This window comes from Sapajus apella, unplaced genomic scaffold (assembly GCF_009761245.1).
Source record: "Sapajus apella isolate SASKATOON/1434 unplaced genomic scaffold, GSC_monkey_1.0 scaffold1, whole genome shotgun sequence".
Lineage (NCBI taxonomy): Eukaryota > Metazoa > Chordata > Mammalia > Primates > Cebidae > Sapajus > Sapajus apella.
The window spans coordinates 22,074,494-22,095,594 of record NW_022436941.1 but is presented as its reverse complement, the minus strand read 5'-3'; the positions used below and the strand labels follow the sequence as shown (position 1 = coordinate 22,095,594).

Sequence of the window (21,101 nt, the reverse complement as noted above, 5' to 3'; positions counted from 1 at the left end):
ATGTTTATTTGAGGGGGGAGGTTGGGAGGAGGGAACAAAGATAACTATTGGGTATTGGGTTTAATACCTGAATGATGCAACAATCTGTGCAAGAAATCCCCATGACATGTATTTACCTATGTAACAAACCTTCCCATGTACCCTCAAATCTAAAATAAAAGTTAAAAAATAAAAAGAACTCAAAAGAAATAGATTGGTGCTGGCAAGAACTGATTTACTTTAACTTCTATTTTAAGATCAGTAGTACATATACAGGTTGGTCACATAGGTAAACTTGTGTCACAGGGATTTGCTGTACCAATTATTTGATCACCCAGGTATTAAGCCTAGTATCCATTAGTGATTTTTTTCTGATCCTGTCCCTCCTCCTACCCTCCATCCTCTACCCTCTGACAGGTCCCAGGGTGTGTTGTTCCCTTCTCTGTGTTCACGTGTTCTCATCATTTAGCCCCCACTTGTAAGTGAGAACATGCGATATTTGGTTTTCTGAAGAACCAATTTTTATTTCCAGCAAACAGTTCAGTAAAGAGAGAACTTTCACATTCAAGAAATCTTTACTGAGAACCAGCCTATTGAATCAGAAGTGGAGCCAATTTCCATTTGACCACTTACCTGAGGAGTCATGTGCAGAAAGCTGATCTGACTGAGAGGGACAACACTTCCAGTTTTTTCCAATGCTGTTTAGGCCACCACATAGCTTGGAACTCTGGCCAGTTGACTAACTAATCTGTACATTGTCCAGCTCTACCTATGGGATGGAAAAATGAATTTACCAGGCAGTCATAAATATCTGATTTGTATGATAGCTACCTTTCTTATTTTAAATTAATAACTTGATATTCTGGCTTTTAGATCAGTCATGTTTCTCAGCATGAAGTTGCAATATCCTCACATCTATCCACTCTGGTAAGACAAAGTTCCAGATCCTGCAAAGCCAGTAGTATAAAATCCAGCCTGGGATAAATTTACCAATAAAATGCAACCTGGTGAGGACCTGCTTTGAATATCATGACCCCTAACACTCTGGCCATAGCTAATTGGACCTAGGATTGGCACTCCAATCTTACTGAGCTACAAGAAGTGGGTAATAAAATAACGAGCCAGTTAGATTTTTCTTAGAGAATTTCAACACAACTTCAAAAACAGTCAATGGCTACCAAGATAGATGAAAGAGGAGAAATACAGGAAGAACAGAATAGACAGAAGCCAGGAGGCAATAGAGACCAACTGGCAGCAGAAGTCGTCAGTGAATGGAATCCATAAGGTAGAGACGGGAGTTGAGAGAGACTGTTTAGTAGTGACTGTCAGACAGAAGTAGCAGAGACACCATAGCATCGGCAAGGATGATTATAGTTGCTGGAGACTGTACGATATCCCGGTTCTCCTTTGGAACTGTCTTCCCTTGTAGAAACAATTCATAGCCTCCTTTACTTCTGTTTTCATGCTTCCCAAAGACCACCACTAAATGAGATCACTGAAAATGTTTTCTTCCTTGTAATGTGGAAGAGCCTAACAAAGTTTTAGAAATATTGAAATATAGACCTTCCCATTAGAGCAACATTTTGATTTCCACAGGCTGCTTTTTAATACTCTATAAAATGGTTTCATATATTTGTGTGTTAAAGTCTTATCAAGAACGCTTTTTGGAATAAAAATTTCTTTAATTTTTTTGAACCAAGCCAATAAGCATATTTTTATGAGTGTATGACACACAAATCAGAAAGTTCAGAGCTGAATATCCCTCATAAATAGAAAATTATTGCTTGTCATATATTCTGAAAACAAAGCAAAATAATCCAACTGATTCATTTTCTAATCCATGAAATAGATGATACATGATGTATTTTGTCACTGTTGATTTACTACAGTTTATATTTTTCCCTGAGTTTCAATGATTTGATTCAAGTAAAATCATTAAGCTTAATTTATTTCTGTCATAAAACTGTTTTATTATCATTTCTGTCACCAACTGAATCCCTTATCTCCAGATGAAAAATTCATTGTTCCTGAAATATTAAATAAAAATCTAATCTTTATTTAGTCTTGCACTGACCACTCATCTCAACCCAAAGTGTAGGAAAAAAGTCTTCAATTTGGATAAAATTAATATATAGGAAAAAAAAGTTTAACCATTAGTTGTGGCGACAGGACAAATATACACTTAAGAAATTGATTCTAGACATTCTAGTAATACTAGATAATAGCATGGACCATATATAAAAGTATTTTTCAAATCGGTGAAACTGTGACAATGCTGGTTTTATGTTAAAATAAAAAATTGGAGTACAGAAGAGACTTCTGTGGACTAGATTTTGACTGGGAAGAGTTCTTGATGACCATGAGCATTGGGTTGGGCTGTGCCTGCCTGATAAGATTAGAATAGTAGAGCACAGAGCAGAACATCTCAAGCTATGGGTCATGGAGTCAGGAAAAGTTTTATCCAGGTGCAGGGTCAGAATGGAGGGGGCAGGGAAACAAAGCAAGCTAAATAGTGGGGCTCATAGGTAAGTGATCAAGAACACAGGCTCAGTTGATTTAACCTATAAGCATTCTGGACCTTAAGCAGAAAATTGTCCTAAAAAAAGTTATTTTAGGAAGATACTGCCAGCAGCAGGACCTGCTAGGAGACCACTGTAATGATCTTAATGTAATATAACTAGCTACCAGAGTAGAGACAATTAGAACATTGCAAAGGACAAATTTAAAAAATATAATAAGTGATTGGGAATTAATAGACTAGGAAATAGATATGAAAATAATTAGAAATAAAGATTAATCAACCTCTTAAGCTTATTATATCAGAGTTTGAAAAATTAGGTGGGCAGTGAAGGAAAAGATGTGTTTGGGTAGGGAAATTGTAATTTTGAAATCATCAGGGAACCATCCTGATGGAACTAGACATGCGAAAGGAGAAGAGTGTGTCCTGGCCTCCCTAGTGGTGACAATCACATGAATTCAAAGCATTGCTGACATACTCACTCACCGGCTGCATAAAAGTACCTGTGTCATTTGGTAATTTAGTAAGGCACAGACTCACAGTCATGCAACCAATCAATCACTATAGTAGCATATAGCACAGATCTAGAGAGTGGGAGAAAATGTTTGAGCCAAAGTTATGCCATAGCATGATAATGCAACATAGTAATTTAAAAATAGTGAACACAGATATCACCATACATGAGGGGCAAATAACAATACTGTTTTTCTAGAGAAACTAGAATGTTCTACTCAAAGCAAGGTCCTCTGAACAATTCTGATTGGCATTTACCACTGTTTTGGGCAGTTAATCCCTCTGAGCTACACCTCTATGCATCCTGATCTCCTCACAGTCTCCCATCTTCTCTGAAGTTTGCTTGGCTTTATGCCCTGATATTCCCTAGGCTTTGAAATAGGGACTACTATACTCATCTCTGTGTTTCTTCTTGTCTTCTGGATACAATACTATTTTAAAAGCAATGGAGTTTAAAGAACCCCAGGCTAATAATTTTGTGGTTCAGCACTACATCTGAGATATGTTGTCCATACTGTTTCAACCTTATGTGCAGATTTAAGTAAGAATACTCTTGTCTTTCATCTTAGATTTCAGCCACTCAAGCCAGGTCACTAGTCCTGGGGTTTTGTCTTCTCCTTGCCTGTTGAAATTCTTTAGAGCTATAAGTTCTGCCTTAATCACAATTCCTTATATCTTTGTCCCCAGTTATCTGTGTGGCATTTATGGTAACTTGTGCTGATGACTCCCAGATGTATATTCGGAACATATGTATGGAATAGTTTCCTTTTTAAAAGTTCTATTCAAACAGCATTGTCCTCACTGTCAACTTTGTCATCTGAATTAAACTTTATTTAATTTAGTATAAAAACTCCTTCAGTTATAAAATAGTATGAACTTTTTTGATATGAAAGCTCTAGTCATATCACAAAAGGACGATATAAATTAACAACCATATTTCAGAAGAACTGAAAGTATAAACATGAGCCCTTAAATAACTAAATAACTGGGTTTTTTAAAATAATTCACTGTATCAAATCCTAAAGAGTTAAGTTTGACTAATCCCAAGAAATCTTCTTCTGATTAAGTAAATCAAATAACTATTTTCACCATGAAAAAGATTATCCTACAAAATCTGTGAGGTTTGGTGCTTTAGATATTAGAATTATTCTGCTTGGGGAAATAATCTTTTTCTATCAGTAAAAACTATACTCAACAAAGAAAACCTACCCTTGTGATGTAGCTTGGATGTTTGTCCCTGCCCAAATGAATTGTAATACTCAAAGCTGGAGGTGGGGCCAGTGTTTGGGTCCATGGCAGCAGATCCCTTATGGCTTGGTGCTGTATTTGCAATAGTGAGTGAGTTCTCTTGAGATATGGTGATTTAAAAGTGTGTAGCATCTCTTCTCTCTCTCTCTCTTGCTGTTGCTCTGACCATGCGAAGTGTCCCCCACCCATTCACCTTCCACCATAACTGTAAGCTTCCTGAGGCCTCCCCAGAAGCCAAGCTGATGCCAGCACCATGCTTCCTGTAAAGCCTGTAGAACTGTAAGCCAATTAAACCTCTTTCCTTGATAAATTACCCCATCCCAGGTATTTCTTTATAGCAATGCAAGAATGGCCTAACACACCATCAAAAGTTAATAAATCTGCCTCAATGTTTTGTTTCAACTCCTCTATCAAAGCCAGAGTTGAGATATCATCTATGTGTGTGGGTAATCTATGCTCCAATAAGTGCCGAGTCACAATATAGAATATTGTCACAATAGTCACAATATGAGAAAGTTTGATCTCTAGCTTTAACTGAGGTTGTTAATTTATTTATTGGTTTGGCTTTTTTTAGAGGGTGGTCTTAATATTGCCCACATGGTCTGGCTTCTCCTTGCTTTGCCAAGGAGCCTGTCTCCTGCTCAGCAAAGTTGCCTGCTTTTCTGTAGACCTTTCCATCTGATAGTCTTCATTAGAAGAACCAAGGAAATCTCTGAGTCCTTCCCCATCTGGGCTCATCTAGCTGATCAGGACATTTTTCTTCTTAAGCATCACTGTAGCCATACTCTTAGAGCCCATGCTGAAATGCAAGGATGATCAGTTTTTGTATTAAGGCATTAAACCAGCATCACAGAGCAAATAAGAAGAAGCAGCTCTATTCCTATCCCATTTTCTCACAGCAACTCAAAGAGGACCCAGCCAGTTAGGATTTAAGACTTGGGATAATTCCCCTTGTGTATGCTTCTTCCCTCACTGACTCCCTCATCTCCCTAACTCTTCCACATCATCTTCTCTCAGCCTATTCTATGAGCACTCTGTCTCCTGACAAGCATTCCATCTCCTTCCTCCAGAAAATCCCACCCTGCTTTATTTGAGTGATATCAGCACTCTGTTCCTAATTGTTTCTTCAAATTCTGATGGCTTTACCCTCAACTAGAAGTTCATGTAGATGTTATTCTGTTTGAAGCTTCTGCTGGCTCCAAAGAAGATGGATGAGCTCTGATACTGTAAATGTGTAAAAGGAAACGGTATGTAGTCTGATTTTGTTTGATGCCCACTAATAAAATAGAAACTGAATACAAAAACAGACAATGGCCAGACCACATATAAAATAGAACACTGACCTGCAATCTGCAAAAAAATCAGCTTAGGAAACTAATCTATTATCTCTAGTAACCAGCCAGGAAGTTAGCAGCTATAAGTCAGACTTGTAGAAAATCAAACCACTCTCTCACGTGAAGACAATATGCTCCTCATATCTAGATAATTTTAAGGCAACTTCTTTAGAACCTTGAGAAATAACAGGTATCATTTTGCTAAAGGAATACTTGACTCTTACTTGTTTCTGCTTTTATGGCCAGGAGTCTACACATTAGCTGAGAATGGCTCTGGCCAAGTCAACCAATAGATCATTTAGGATCCTAAATAGCAAGGTGGGTAATTCAATGCATCTCACTATATTATATATAACTTACATTTTTCTAATTTGAAACCAAAAAACTTTCTGAAAATCATACAAAACTTACACAAATTGGTGTAAAATATCTGAAAGACAAGCATTTACCTAAAAGAAGCTCTTTCACGAAAGATATTTATATCCACCCACTTCTATTATTATTGAATGGGGAAACAGAAAAAGGGTTCAAACATTTCAAGGGTTTCTATAATTTGTAGAAACTATTTGGCAACCCAAGAAACAAGAGACCAGAAGATTTACAAGACATTACTTGGTTCATTTACAGAATTAAATAAAAAACTATAAATCTTTAAATTATTTAAATTATATGTAGAAGTAGGAGCTTCATATTAAGCATGAATTTTACCACCGCTGTGATAGTGTCTGAAAAGTTGGCTGGAAGGGCCTGTAAATTACACATTTACATAAGAAATAAAGGGCACTCCCAAGACCAAACACACACAAAAAGTATCCTGGAAGAGAAAGTACGGGTCATAGGCTTAACCCAATAGCAACACTCCAGTCACTGAAAGAAGAACAACAAGCTTAAATTTTTAGTGTAACAAAATTATGTTTCCCTCTACTGTAGCCCAAAATGAAACTGTAAGAGTGGCAAATTAATACAAAATAAGATTTTTACACTCAAAAATTCCCAAGAGACTTTATGAGAAGGATGACTAGTACACTAGAGAGAAAGACCTTCTTGCTACTTCCTGATAGCCCAGTGTGGGCAGGGCCACACACAACATAAGTGCAGACATGACAGCCAAGAAGCAGCCACCAGAGAAGGCATGGCCCTCCCATTAGCCACAGCAGCATGAGTGCAGCAGGTAGGTTCCCCACGGACCCAACACCAAGCGTTTCCAGAGCAGCAGAGGGCAGTCTGCTCTTTTTTTCTTTCTTTTCTTGTTTTTTTCCTTTTTGTTTTTTTGTTTGTTTGTTTAAGACAGAGTCTTGCTGTGTCACTCAGGCTGAGTGACACAATGGCACAATCTCAGCTCACTGTAACCTCTCTCTCCTTGGTTCAAGCGATTCTCCTGCCTCAGCCTCCCAAGTAGCTGGGATTACAGGTAGCCGCTAACACGCCCAGCTTATTTTTGCATTTTTAGTAGAGACAGGGTTTCGCCATGTTGGCCAGGCTGGTCTCAAACTCCTGACCTCAGGCCATGTGCCTGCCTCGGCCTCCCATGCTGAAATTACAGGCGTGAGCCGCCACATCCAGCTGGGCAATCTGTTCTCAAGTAACTGGAGGCTGTGTCCTTGACATGAGCATCATCACCCAAATCACCTGCATATGCATGAAAAGATGTACAGGGCTTTTCAGTTAGCAAAAGATATGGAGGTGGTTTGGCCACATGCTGACATTGCTTAGAGGAGTATGTTAGAAAGAATCATAGAAATAAATGCAGAAAACTTTGAGTGGGATTAGAGGCCCCAAATCAAAGATGAAGATGAGAACCAGAACAAGAGTACTTATTACTATTCGTATGATCCCCATTTTTCTTCAAGGATGATAAGTGGTTTGGGGAACACTAGTTTCAGGTATATAATTTTATTTTGGGGTGCCATTTTGAAAATTTTTAAATCATAGGGTTTTTCTTTCTCTCTCCCTATTCTCTACCACCTTGAATCATGATGCCTGGAAGCCTCTATGCCATTATCACCCCAGAGAAAATTCCTTCCAGACTGGGAGAGAAAATAAAAGAAACCTTCTATGGCAGGAAGAAAACAGGGAAGGAGAAGTCAAGCAGGAAGACACAGCCAGAGACATGCGACCCACTTCCTAACTGAAAGTGAAAAGGTTGGGGGATCACAAGGACACTCAGGCAGCGGTTGGCCTCCTTTGGGGTTGCCCGAGAAAACTGCAGGCTTCTAGAAGCAGCCTGGCATGTGACTCGTGCCACATCCAGCACTGCACAGGAGTAAGGTCCCCTGACAGAGAGAGGTGACAAAATAGATGAGCCTGAGATTCTGCTCCTGACTTTCCTCCACCTTCACATGGCTTTAAGGGATCATGGAGTTCTGCCTGTCTGGCAGACAGCATGCCCAGGCACTCACAGACCTGCTGGATTGGTGGAGACATGGGGTCAGGGCATGCTGAAGTAGGTGAGGATTTCTTAAAAGAAAACAACCACAGTCACAGATTTCAGCAACCAGTGACAACACACATTTCTAGAACTCCAAGTGGCATGAGAGGCACCTCGGTGTACAACAGGCCAGTCACAACAGGGAGGATCCAGATGATACCTGGCAGACAATGCAGTCCCCTGTCCCAATAATACAGAATAACATAAGACCCTCTTCCTACATAGAGCAACATGCCATCTTAGAAAGGAGCTGACAGAGGGAGGAAAAAATCTGAAAATGGAGCTTTTACCTGAAAGAGAATGACATACAAAAGAGATCATTCAGGAGACAAATAATTTTTTTTGGCACTTCAGAATTCCTCTCTTCCATCAATATTGACACCACCCTACACATGCACCCAAGGGGACAAGCCTCATGAGAAAATTATATAAACTGCAGGAAAGACATCATTTTCATTTTAATTTCACATCCAACATGATCCCATAAATTCATATTCTAACATTCTCTCAAAATATTATATATCATCAACATTATCATGTCTGTTTATGAGAGAAAATGCAACTGACACAGAGGGAGAGAAGAAGCAAAGAGAAAGCCAAAGAAACCAGCCCCTATGAGACAAAGGGGCTGGTTTGGAAATTCCTTGCTTGGTGTGAGGACTGGCCAGTGAACTTGGGAGAAGCTGAAGGCAAGGGCATGTAGGACCATGAGGAGAGAGCCACACCAAGGGGGCTGAACACAGTCCAGCACATCAAAGAAAGGAATAATCGTGCAAGTGAGGAATACAATGGTGCAGAAGGAGCCGTCAGCATTAATTATGACAAATCTATAACTGATGGAGTTATTGGCATTTTAAGAATCTACCTCCAATTTTGTGATGCATCTGCTACTGTGCCTTCAAATGACAGCAAGAAAAATGGTGAGGCATTTTTTCCATACACTGCATACTAAGCTTTGAAATTCGGTATTATTTCAGAGTCATATTTTATTGACTCCTGTAGAGCTTGAGGCACACTGGTTGTATAAAAAATGGAATCATGGCAGAAAGATCATTCTGATTCTAACTTATTACAGGTCTGTATGGAGTTATTTACAATAAGGGAGGTGCTTGTTTCCAGTAAGAGCCTAGAGTTTTGTTAATACAATTTTTCAGTACTATGCTAGCTTGGATGTAAGACAGAGTAGAATTACAAAGAGCTTATCTTTGAAGGGACACCGCAGAGATCTGGAAGAGCTCTGCAAAGGCCTCCTAAAAATAGTCTGCCTAAGTCCCACAGGTTGTACCATTGCCTAACTATGCTTAAGTATTGATGTTTCTGAGTTTCCTAAACTATGCTAAGTCCATTCCTTGATGGGCAGCAATTCTGAGTGTCTCAATAAATTGATGTGCAGATCTCTGGAACAGTATTTGCATGAGGAGCTCCCAAAGAAAGTGTGAGTCAGGCAAACACCATTGGGCCAGAGACAAACTTCAATCATGGGAGAAGATTGAGGATTCTGAGCGCAATCTGAGGTCACCTGGGTTTGTCCTTTAGTCCAGCAGCAAATGTCTACGGAAAGGGTGGAGAAATTGGAAATAAAAGTCCTGTCTTGCTAAAAGCAATCAAATCAGAACTCATCAGAAATTGTCTAATTTTTTATTAGATGGTTTATTTTATATTAAGATAAATAATTTTAATTATTTACTTGTGATGACAGCTCCACAGAGAGGAGAAAAGCTTTCTCTCCAAAAGTGTTCCTGAAATTATTGAAATTATGGGAAAATGGCCTTGGCCCCAAAACTCCAATACATCAGCAAAAGGAGAACACCACAGTCCCCAGCAGAAGTGGTACAGATGTGCAGGCTGGGTTCCTGACAAAGTTGGCAGTACACAGGGGAATTAGAGATATCAAGCAGAGGGGGCATCAGTACCCAGAGGTCACTATGTGACCACTGTCTGAGCTTGTTCATAAACACAACTGAAAAGTCTTGAGGTCTTTAGATACAACTAATTGGGTAAGAGAAAGTACTTCGGCTGGGCTTGGTGGCTCACGCCTGTAATCCAAGCACTTTGGAGGCCAAGGCAGGTGGATCACCTGAGGTCAGGAGTTCAAGACCAGCCTGACCAACATGGTGAAACCCCGTCTTAAAAAAAAAAAAAAAAAAAAAAAGAGAAAGTACTTCACTGGAGACAGGACTCCTGAATTGGCAGATTGACACAAAAGCCACACAGCATAGGTTATTACCATTAATACTGTTAATATCTATATATATGATTAGGTAGGTATAGTTGAGGAATATGAATTATGTAGAAGTTCAAGGCAAGTTTCCATGATTATCTTGAAAGTCCCAGGGATTCTTAATCCGAGTCTGGGACCCCTAAATAATCTAGATAATATTTAGGGAATACTCATGTTTTCTAAGAAAACCCATGTGTTTGCAAAATTCTGTGTATGTATCTTTATGAATATTTCTTCTGATGCAAATGTTCATAATTTTTATCAGACTATCAAATGGGAATGTGACCCCAAAAATGTTAAGAACCTGGAATATTTCCTGCAGCACCCCAAAGATATATCTCATTTCTTAGGATCCAGAGGAGATAGAAAATAATTTTGTTTTTGTTTTTGTTTGGTGGGGGCAGGGGGGAATTCACTCTGAGAGCTTTGGACTTGTTTTCAAATATCTACGATCAAGGATATCTTTGATCTTCAGAATATTTTCCCCTGCAATGCTAGAAACCCTCATGTAGATAGTGGGGTCATATATTTCACCCCTCTGTCCCTGACTTGCAGTACAGAGCTATGTTCAGTCTACCCAAAATAATCTCAAAGATTCCAAAAGACAACCAATGCAAATTGCAAGAATGTTAGCCATTTGCATATCATGTATTAGCCTTTCATAAGAATTTTTCTCCCACTGAAAATGGTGGAAACCAGGGCTGAATGAAGACATTAAAATCAGGCTCTGTGTACTTACTGAGAAACACTATCTGGATGAGGAGATAGGATACTGGGCCTGCTCTGATGGACATTCTTTATTGGCAAGGATTCAGAATGGGATTTTTCAGTTTTGGGGTCACAGCAGCTTCAGCTGATAGCAGAGAAGCATCCATGTCCTTGGTGAGATGTGTAGGTACGATCAACGTGCCTTGGAACTAAAAAGAAAAGAAAAAAGGCATAAGAGCATGGTTAAACAGATGGAAAAGAAAACGGACTTTTTTCTCTGTTTCAAATGACCATATTCTAGCTCTCTTCAGCATTCAGTTGGACTATTTTATAAAGATAAATCCAATCAAATACTTAAGAATTACCTGTTGGTGACGTTAACCTAGCATCATTGACTTTGTAGGTATTTCAGTTCTGCTGGGATAATTACTAGGAGAACAAATTATAAATATAGGTCATTACTACTGTAAGCAAAATCCACTGCAAAAGCAGTTAGTTCTGAGATAAATTACCTAAGGAATCCACCAGCTCCCCAAGGTCCTTCCATTGTGTTAACTAGTCAAAATTCTAACATGAGCATTAAATGAAAAATTTAAGTTTCCAGGGACTTCTCTCGTCAGAACTTTAAACAGTGTCTTACAAATGCATTTCACTATGCACACTAAAACCTACAACAAAGTTGGTAATAAAAACCCAATCTCTCTAAAACAGGAAAAGCAGAATTTGTCACTTCAAAATTACCCTGTGATCTATGGTATTGGGATAATGCAATGAATTTTTGTGACATAAAGGGTCACTTGCATACCAAAAAGGGGATTTTCAAAGGACATTTCTTATTAAACTATTTTTAATGACAATAATTACTTATAATGGAGACATTTAACCACTAACAGTGGGAAAATCTCAAGATATAACTGAACAGTTTTAGAAATTTAAGTCAAAAATTAACCTATCTAATTTTTACTAAAGGAAGAAGAAAAATTTCTCTGAAGACCACGCTTTCATACAAGGCTATAGTTTAAGGCAGCAGCATAATAAGAAAAAAGTTTATTAAAGGGCTGGAAATTATCCTCAAATTAAAACATTTACAGCCTAGAGCTGTAATTAGGGCAAAGGTAAAGGAGAGATTCACAGAGCAGTCCTGGCTGCTTCCGACTGCTCCTTGGATGCTGTCTTTGCTAATTCATTACCTTGATCCACTGTTAATTATGGAGCTCCCCAAGGCTTGATAATGACTCTTTTTCTTCTTCACCTTTCCTTCTATTTTATTCATTGCCTTATATAATTTTAACAATTCAGATAGAGATTCATCTAACACTGATTGATACCTTCTGAATGATAAACTCTATGCAAGGCATTTTTGAACTTAACAGCAAACATTATATGCCTAGTTTCCTTGATTATTCCTTTCCACCGAACAGTTCCACATGACTTCATAGGCTCTTTTGAAAAACAATTCAGATGTGATGCAGTAGGAAGATAACTGAAAGTAAAGGGGTAGTGTTCTTGCCCCAGCTCTGTCACTGATGAGCTATGTGGTCGGGAGCATGTCACAGATTTCTCCCTGTTTAGGTAAAATAAAGATGTTGAACTAGATCAAGAGTTGCAAACTGATTGTCCACTGGACAAATCCAACATGTAGACATGTTTGCTCTGCTTTCACAATGATTTAAAAATCTGGAAGATTACGTAAAACTCTAGATTTCTGTCATGTAAAAGTAGAATATCTAAGCCTAATTTATTTGATGGCAATAATTTACTGCAGCCAAGCAGCAGTTATCCCTTTAGGAAAGGCCTATATTCTCGTTTCTTACAATCCCCAACATACCCTATTACACTGTAAGTGTTCCTTTTTAGTCACTTATTTTACAGGACTTACTTCTTAATCAGATGGCCAACTCTAGCACACAAATGCACTGGTTTTACTACTGAATGTAGTTTATAATTTACTATATTTCAGGCTTCCTCCCCACCCCAGTTCAGGACCATAAGCATATATTTAAAGTCTATCTCAAATTTTTCAGTATTAAATAAATTCATTTCTTTCACTGAGCTACTCAAACCTTTCTAAATTCTGTTTGAAAACTGTCATAATAGCTAAACCCTCAAACCTTTAAAATCTTAATTTTACTTCTCTCCATAATTGCAAATGGTATAATATATAAACTTATATACTTATAACATACAATATTTATATATGTTTTATATATTTATATCATATTTATATTTATAAATATAATTATATATAAAATATATACATATATATAATGTATATAATGTATCATATAAAATACATATTTATAAATATAATTTATAAGTTTATATATTTATAATATATAATGTAATACATATTATATAATATATAATACATATTATACTTATATAACATATATTATAATATTATAATAGATAATACAACCATTGAACCATTAGAGAGTTTTACATTTAAATAAAAAGAAATATAAAATATTTCTGCAGTGAAGATGTTAGTTGCTTTCCCAATATCCATTCACCCACGATACACCCAGAAGAATATTACATAGTATAATATTAAATATAGAACATATGCAAATGATACAAACCCTTTCTCAGAAATTACAATTTTCATTCTTTTATCCTAGGTTGTTATACCCAGAAAGAATAAAGAATATCTTAGAAAAAAATCAAGAATATCTTAGAAGAAGAAAGAATCTCTTAGAATATACTTCCTAAGCCTCTCCATAACCAATTCTTACATTGAAAAAAAGAACATTTATATTCCTTATAAGTCTATAAAGCTTCTAACAACTTAGTGGATCTCTTAAAGAGCAATCATGAGCTTTAAAGATGGTTGTAACAGAGACTAAAAATGACTATCCATGAACTATTCACTTCTGCCTCCTTAGTTACAAAACTCAGAATTTATTTTGGGTGTCAATTCAAGCAGCTAAAAAAACTACACTTCCCAGATGCTCTTTTTTTACTTTAATGTTTTAATTAATACATAATAGATGTAGATTATGGTACATAATCTACTTGTGATAATTTAATACATTCAGGGTACATGTGATTATTTAATACATTCATGTAATATGTAAAGATCAAATCAGTAAAACTAAGATATTTATTACCCAGAACCAACCCCCATTCTCACAAAGTCCATGGTCTACAGGAGAATATCCTTAGGCCTGTCTTTGTTCATCTTATCACTGGACTCTTAAGAGTTTACTGAGCTTAATACGCTTTCTTTAAATCCTACTTCTCAGGTCATCTTTAGTTTCTCAGAAAACAATGTAGGCAGTGAGAACAATGTAGCTGCCTTGCCTCTAACTTCTCTGCCCTCCCTGCCATTCTGATCGCATTATAGTAAAATCTATAACAGAAATCCCTTTCACCATCTCTTGTATTTGAAAGCAGTTACTCTGTTGCCTGCCAGTCAAGTAGAATGTCATAAAGGCCACTATCAAAGAAAGTAAAAATGATATAACAACATCCACAATAGAAAAGGAGAAAACTAACGAGCCACTGACCTTAATACATTTATGTATCCCATGGTTAGTTATGTGAAATTCCTTGAAACTTCCCCACTTTGAGTTATTAAAGAGACATTTTATTGGTTGAGTCATTAAGGCTTTTTAAAATACTCATGGGAAGCAACATAGTTACTATGTCTTGTAATTTTATTCAGACTGTGAAAGAGCATCAGGGTTGAATGTGAAATATTAGGATGTCCCAATAGGGATAAACGCAACACAGAAAATATGAAATTGGGTGGGGATGGACAGAGATCCAGGCCACATGTGGTATCAAGCAGGCTGTCAGCAAGTAGCCAAGCCCAGCCGCTTTTTTTTTTTTTTGAAACTCTCAGCCAAGACTCTAATCACTGGCAGGGAGCATTAATTAAGCTTTTTTCAAAATTGAAGATACATAAAATTCAATGCAAATATGTTTAGGCAAAGTAGGAAATAAACTGGCTCAGAGTTGGCTTAAGATATGGCTGCTTGAAAGGACCCAAACGATGTTACCAAATGTTCTCCATCTGTCCGCCTCTCTTGGCTCTTCTCTCCTCTGTATATTGGCTTCATTTTTTTAACAGTCACCTTCAATGTCACAGAAATGGTTGCTGAAGCTCTAGACCATGTACCTTCTCCTATCTTAGCCTGCATAAACTAAAGCCTGGGTTTCCTGGTAGATCCTACAAAAGTGTTCTCCTTCTGACTCCGATAGTACCTGCCTGTATCACATGCCTGGCTTTAAACCAATGACAAGGGCTTGTGAAACATGAATGACAGAACTGGGTCATGTGTTTCATCCCTGCAAGTGGGCAAGGCATGGGATGTGGTTATTGAAGAATGCAAAGTGGGTAAGAGATATCTATAAATAAATACTACACAGCATACTGGGCCCCAGTTCTGGGAGAGTGAGTATATGGACAAAAAACAAAGATAGGAGCACCCAGAAGAGCAGAAGACAAAAATTATTTTGTCAAAATTTTCAACAAGATTGAAGCCTAGTTATTACAACAGTGACAAAAAGTCAATAGCAGAGTAACAGCCATAAATGATTTAGGTAAAACTCCATAACTCCATTATGCAAAGGTCAGGATTTGTCCTAGTTTCTTAAGGTATGGTCATGTTACCCTATTTATGGCAAGAGAGGCGCCTCAGAGGCAGGCCTGCTGTTCTTCTGCTGAAGAATGGGGAAGACTCAAACTGGGTCCCAAAGAAGAAAGATTAGCCTCATTCAGTTTACTTAAACCCTGGATCCACTCAGTTCCTTGTCAATGAGTATAAGGAAACAGTGCCCAGCCACTCAGTTTTTATGACCCAAAGAAAAGTCCTTGTGAAGAAAGTGATGGTTCCATACAAGGTCATGAAATTGTAAAAACTTTGCAAATTCTGCCCAAACTACAAAATAATGAATAAACAAATAAAACCACTTGCATAGGAGAGCAACTGAATGCCTCAATTTGAATTCTGAACGTGTGTCTTATCCCAACTCCTACCAAGAGATGCAAATCAAAAGCTTGAGAGAAAAGGGCACTCAGTAACTGCCCTTGTATGTGTCAGCTGGGGGCTGCCTAATGGATGATGACAGCCTGACCCCTCTCCTGGACAGCGTCATGACAGGTCTGGATACTTGAAATCATGAGCTTCCAGAGGCAAGGTTCCAAGCAGCTATTGCCAGGCATGAGCAAAACACAGACCATGTGCAGCAGGCAGCATGCTACATCCCCAGAGCAGCAACTGAATGGGACAGGGAAGGGGGTGACTTGTGTTCAGATCCTGATTCCCACACTAAGCTCAAATCTAGCATACACAAGTACATGCTTCCTGCCAGCAGAGCTTTAAAGAGTGCTGTCAGAGAGTTTTGTTTTCCAGGGCTCTTCCCAACTGGACCTTCTGTCCTTGTTGGAACAGATTCTCTAACTCTCCCTGGGACAAGGCAGGTCCTTATTCCAACCAGTCACTGCTGATTGCATTTCATCCCACAGTTCTACATGGAATATCTGAATTCCATTCTAACAAACTTATTTTTAATTTTGTATTCTCATTCTAACTAGATTTGCTTTTATATCTCTAGATTGATTTGAAAAATAAAGTAGTCTTACCTTAAATCTGAGTATGACATAAGAATGTGCTAACATTCTTTGTCCAAATATTAATTTCCTGCCATGATTAAAATTAAATCTCTTTCCAAAATCCCTTGTAAATTTAAATTATTTAGTACATTCATTGATTAAAACATTAAAGTATGTATTGACATTTGATATGAATGAGTTTATGTGTTATACCACCAAATAGGTAGCATATTCATTCAAGAGAGAAACAGAAAATAAAATCACTTTTGCACCTGCATAGCATTTAGAGAAGGGCCAGTGACTTTTCTTACTCCTTACCTGAAACCATGTGACCACCATCTGCATTCTCTGCCTTATTCTGGGTTCCGGAATCAGTCTCCTTCTTAAATAGGGCAACTGTTGCGAGCTACTCAGGTCAATACTGAAGGGTCAACGTCAAATTCACACTTGCTATTAGCCTCACTTCAAACTAATCAAGTAAGCAGTCTTCCAAAAACCATACCTAGGCTTGATCCCACACTCCTGACTGAATCTCTAGGTAAGCAATATGTCCTATGCCTTGATTCCTCTAGACTAGAAACCCTGTCCTCTTCTTGCCAGTCACTTCCCCAGTTCCTGGGGACTCCGTTTTTCTACCATAAATCAGACCTCCTTGCTGTTTTTCAAATGCTTCCTCCCAGGCACTTGTTCCCTCCACCTCTCTGTCAATATAATCTTCTTACCTCTTTTAGACAGCCCAATGCCTCTGACTTGCTAAGAAACCACCTGCATCCACTTGCCAATTACAATATGCTATAGGATATGTTCCATCCACCTGGTTTAACTGTTTTGCTCCCCGGAATGGTTGCCAGGGCCTGCCCTACCTAGGGCTGTGAACTCTGCCTTTCCTGGCCACTTTACTACATACAGCTCATTTTTTATGAGTACTCACCAATGATATTTACTTGTTTTGTTTTTGTATCTTGAAATAATTAGTTGAAAATGAGAAAACACTAATCTTACTGTTAGCCTGAATGTGCAGCATTTCCAAATACCTGAAGCCAACCATTATTTTCCTTTTCAAACTATAGAAAAACATATTAGTTAATTTCTTGTGCAAACACTAAACTTCCCCATCATGCAGGTCAGCATTCTTAAGCTTTGCCACTGAAAGAGCCTTTGCTTCAGAGGACAATAAAATACATCATTCCTGGGTCAGACTTGCTTCCCTGCATGCTGAAAATGTCTTTGAATTTGAATGTTTTGTCCTAAAAATAAAGTTTTAGCCTCTACTTCATAATATATACCTTTTTTGCATTTTAAAATATTTAATTACTTACCCTCAAGTAGAATTGTAGCTACTTCAAGAATGTGGATTCCATTTACTCTGTGATTTCATATATCCCTTCAGACATATTTCTGTTCCCACAGCATGTACTCATGCCTGAGGTTGATAATGCATGTAGAATGAGATTAATATTCTTTTCAGAGGCAAACCTTATGATCTATTGGATTGAACATAAATATAATTGACAAAGTCTGCCTCCTTTGGCCTCCTTAAAAACCTAGCTTATTTTCTCTTACTCCATGTCCTCTATGAAACAGGACAGTTATATTTCCCTAAGAATGTGAAGTTGAAAAGCTTCCTTTTGTTGAAGTTTCTAAAGTAAAATGGCTATTCTTAGCTACCTCAAATAAAATGAAATATGTGATGTTATTTTTATTCCTAACTTTACTGAAAATATATCAAATCCATGTACTAATTTTGGACCTACATCCATATCTATAATTAGTAGTAGTGTCAATACAGGCTTTTTTAAACTGTTTAAAAGATATTTTATCTTTTGCTCCTACCTTACAGAGGAAAAAAAATTTAAGCATGATATATTTGAAGTAAAAGGTAACTTTATTGATAGATTAAGACATTTTTTGGTGCCCATTAATTAGGAAATTTTTATGTCAATTAAGATCTTGGAATAGATAGTCCAAAAATGTTACTTTAATGATAATTTGATGAATCTTTACTCAGACGACTTAAAACAAAACAAATGCCCATTGATCTGGGAGTATAATTCTTTAAAAATGAAAAGATGATTTTTATTGTACAGTAAAATTATACAAAACTGCAGAATGAAAAGAAGTATTATAATTTGGCGGAGTGGGAAGAAAGGCAGGCTAGCAACAAGAATGTCACATTTCACAATTCAAGAGATCATAGTCCTAGAGATTCAGTCCTTGTTGGCCTTACCATGTCCTTGAGTACTGGATATAACCCTCTTTTCAGGAAAAGGAGAAGAGAGGAAAAAAGGCCTCTTTGAAAAGCAGTAATAAAGGAGTCCCTGGAGGATTTCTGGGCTCTTGAAACAAACTCATGGCAACAGCTTGTCTCTGCTTCCTGCTCCAGTGAAGGATGCTAAAACACGAATTGGGAGTGAAGCACTGGAGTATTTGCAAGTTCATGTCGAAATTAATTTCCCAGTTCAAGAATAAAGTTGATTCAGAATTAAATCAAAATAGTGATTTAAATGTGCCCTACAAAAGAGCTCAGTGCATTAAATAAGCACCAACCACCTTTGGTCTTACAAGTAGTCTCAGAGGGGAAGATGTAAAGAAGATTCTGTCATCTCCAATGTTGGAGAGAGAAAAATGTCTGCAGAATATAGTATCTCACCAATAGTCATAATATCAATGTCATTAAAAGTTATTTACGGAAACTGCTTCCCAGGTCCATATTCAATCATCCATATTATACAACTTACAATTTATTTTTAAATTTTAATAAATCAGGATAATGCCTTCTTTACTGTTATAAAATCCCTTTCTCATTCTAAACCATTGCATGGTTTTCTTCCAAGAAGGTATATACCCTAAAAACAAAACAAGCCTGAGAAACAGCCAATGGGGAGAAAATGTATAAAATAGTGTAAATTACTTTGTGTCAAATATTTCATGCAGATACTATCTGTATCTGTGTTCAGGCACTTTTGACGTGTGGCTCTGTGTTCTCTTATGTCACTGCTCAGTTGCCATCAACTGTAAGACACACAAACTTAGCAACACATTTTGGGGAATGAATACATAATTAAAAACTAATCAATATTTTTATTCTTCAGTATGAAGATCAGTTCAATCAGTAATAAAAATCCTAATTTGAAAATGAACAGAAAACAGTTCATAAAGAATAATGTATATATTTTATATATAAATTGGCTCTGTCTCTTAATAAAAATAAATCTGGAAGATGCCTTTTACATTTAAAAAAAATCAGTTTGGGTATAAATGCTCTTCCAATCCAAAAGTCTAAAGATTTTTCATCATCACTTTTGGCCATAAATCATTTTCATACCATCATGACACCACATTATTTAAGCCATACTTTCAAATCTTTTTCTATATAGCAACTTTAGTATTGATAGTATAATTTCAAGTGTTTATTCTGCACTTCCCATGTGATCAAATTTGTTAGTTTTTTTTTTTTTTTATTTCCTTATTGAATTAGTTACCAAAAGTCGAACAACTTCTCTTGACTGTCACCTGGAAGCTGATGACGATGGTGGATATTCAATGATACTTCATAAAATATTAATTGTTCTTGAAAATTGTTCTAGCTGGTGAATAAAAGGAAGCTTTATGAAAAGTGGTGATTTCCACCACCTAATTCTACTGCCTGGAATTGGAAAACTGTCAGTATTCATGTTTCAATGCTACACCATGGTATGACATTTTCAAAGGCACACGGTGTTACAAGTACCAGTAACACAGCTGAGGCACCACAAAGTTAACTGCTACCATCTGTGCATGGAAACGTTCATAGATATTTAAGTTGTAGTCCCTCTATTGTTAGCTAGGTAATTTGATATTAATAAGATATGATAGAATGTCTCAATTCCAGATACTACTCTGCAACATAGACCTAAGGTGAGCTCATTGGGCCATTGTACAAAATGACTGCATTTTGCTAATGGACTGTTAGCTATAGATACCCTCTATGGAAGACTGACTAGCCTCTATCTGGCAAAGTTTTGTTGTTGTTGTGGTATTGTTTGTGTGTGTGTGTTTGTCTGTTTTTTAGGAGGTGCAGTAGATAGGGTTTCTAAGAAGGCCTCTTTTAAAAATGTTCTGCTCTAGTCCCCAAAGACTGTGACTACAGGATATCGCATACATGAATGTGTTTTGTTACATGACAAAAGGGATCTTGCAGATATAATGAAGGCTACTCATCAGTTGACTTTAAGATGGGAAGATTATACTGGTTTATCTGGGTAGGCACAATATAATCGCATGAGCTCTTAAAAGCAAACAACGTTTTCTGGCTTGTGACAGGGAGGATGGCAAAGGGACAGTCAGAAAGAGAGCAGAAGAATTCAGTGTAATACTGCTGGATGAAAGATGGAGGGGGCCATATGAGAAGGGACTCAGGGGACCCTTGTAGCAGAGAGTGGATCCTAGCTGACAGCCCAGTAAGGAAATGGAAATCTCAGTCCCACACTGCCAAAAAAAAAAAAAAAAAAAAAAAAAAAAAAAAACAGAAAGAGAGAAAAAAAGGAGAAAAAAAAAAAGAGGGAGAGGGCCATATGAAAAGAGACAGAGGAGACCCTTGTGGCGGAGAATAG

The 21,101-nt window shown here is 37.3% G+C and overlaps 1 long non-coding RNA gene across 2 annotated transcripts in view; it reads right to left on the bottom strand.

Moving 5' to 3' along the window:
• Positions 1–210: 210 nt before the first annotated feature.
• LOC116547207 overlaps positions 211–21,101 on the bottom strand; it is a 55,241-nt gene continuing 34,350 nt past the window's right edge. Inside the window, exons 3-5 of one of the 2 annotated variants that reach the window (XR_004266992.1) lie at positions 17,829–19,521; positions 10,981–11,158; positions 211–748 (exon numbers count right to left, since the gene is read on the bottom strand). This is a non-coding gene — a long non-coding RNA (uncharacterized LOC116547207). The remainder of the gene's footprint in view (positions 749–10,980; positions 11,159–17,828; positions 19,522–21,101) is intronic. The other variant, XR_004267007.1, reaches the window with a different exon arrangement.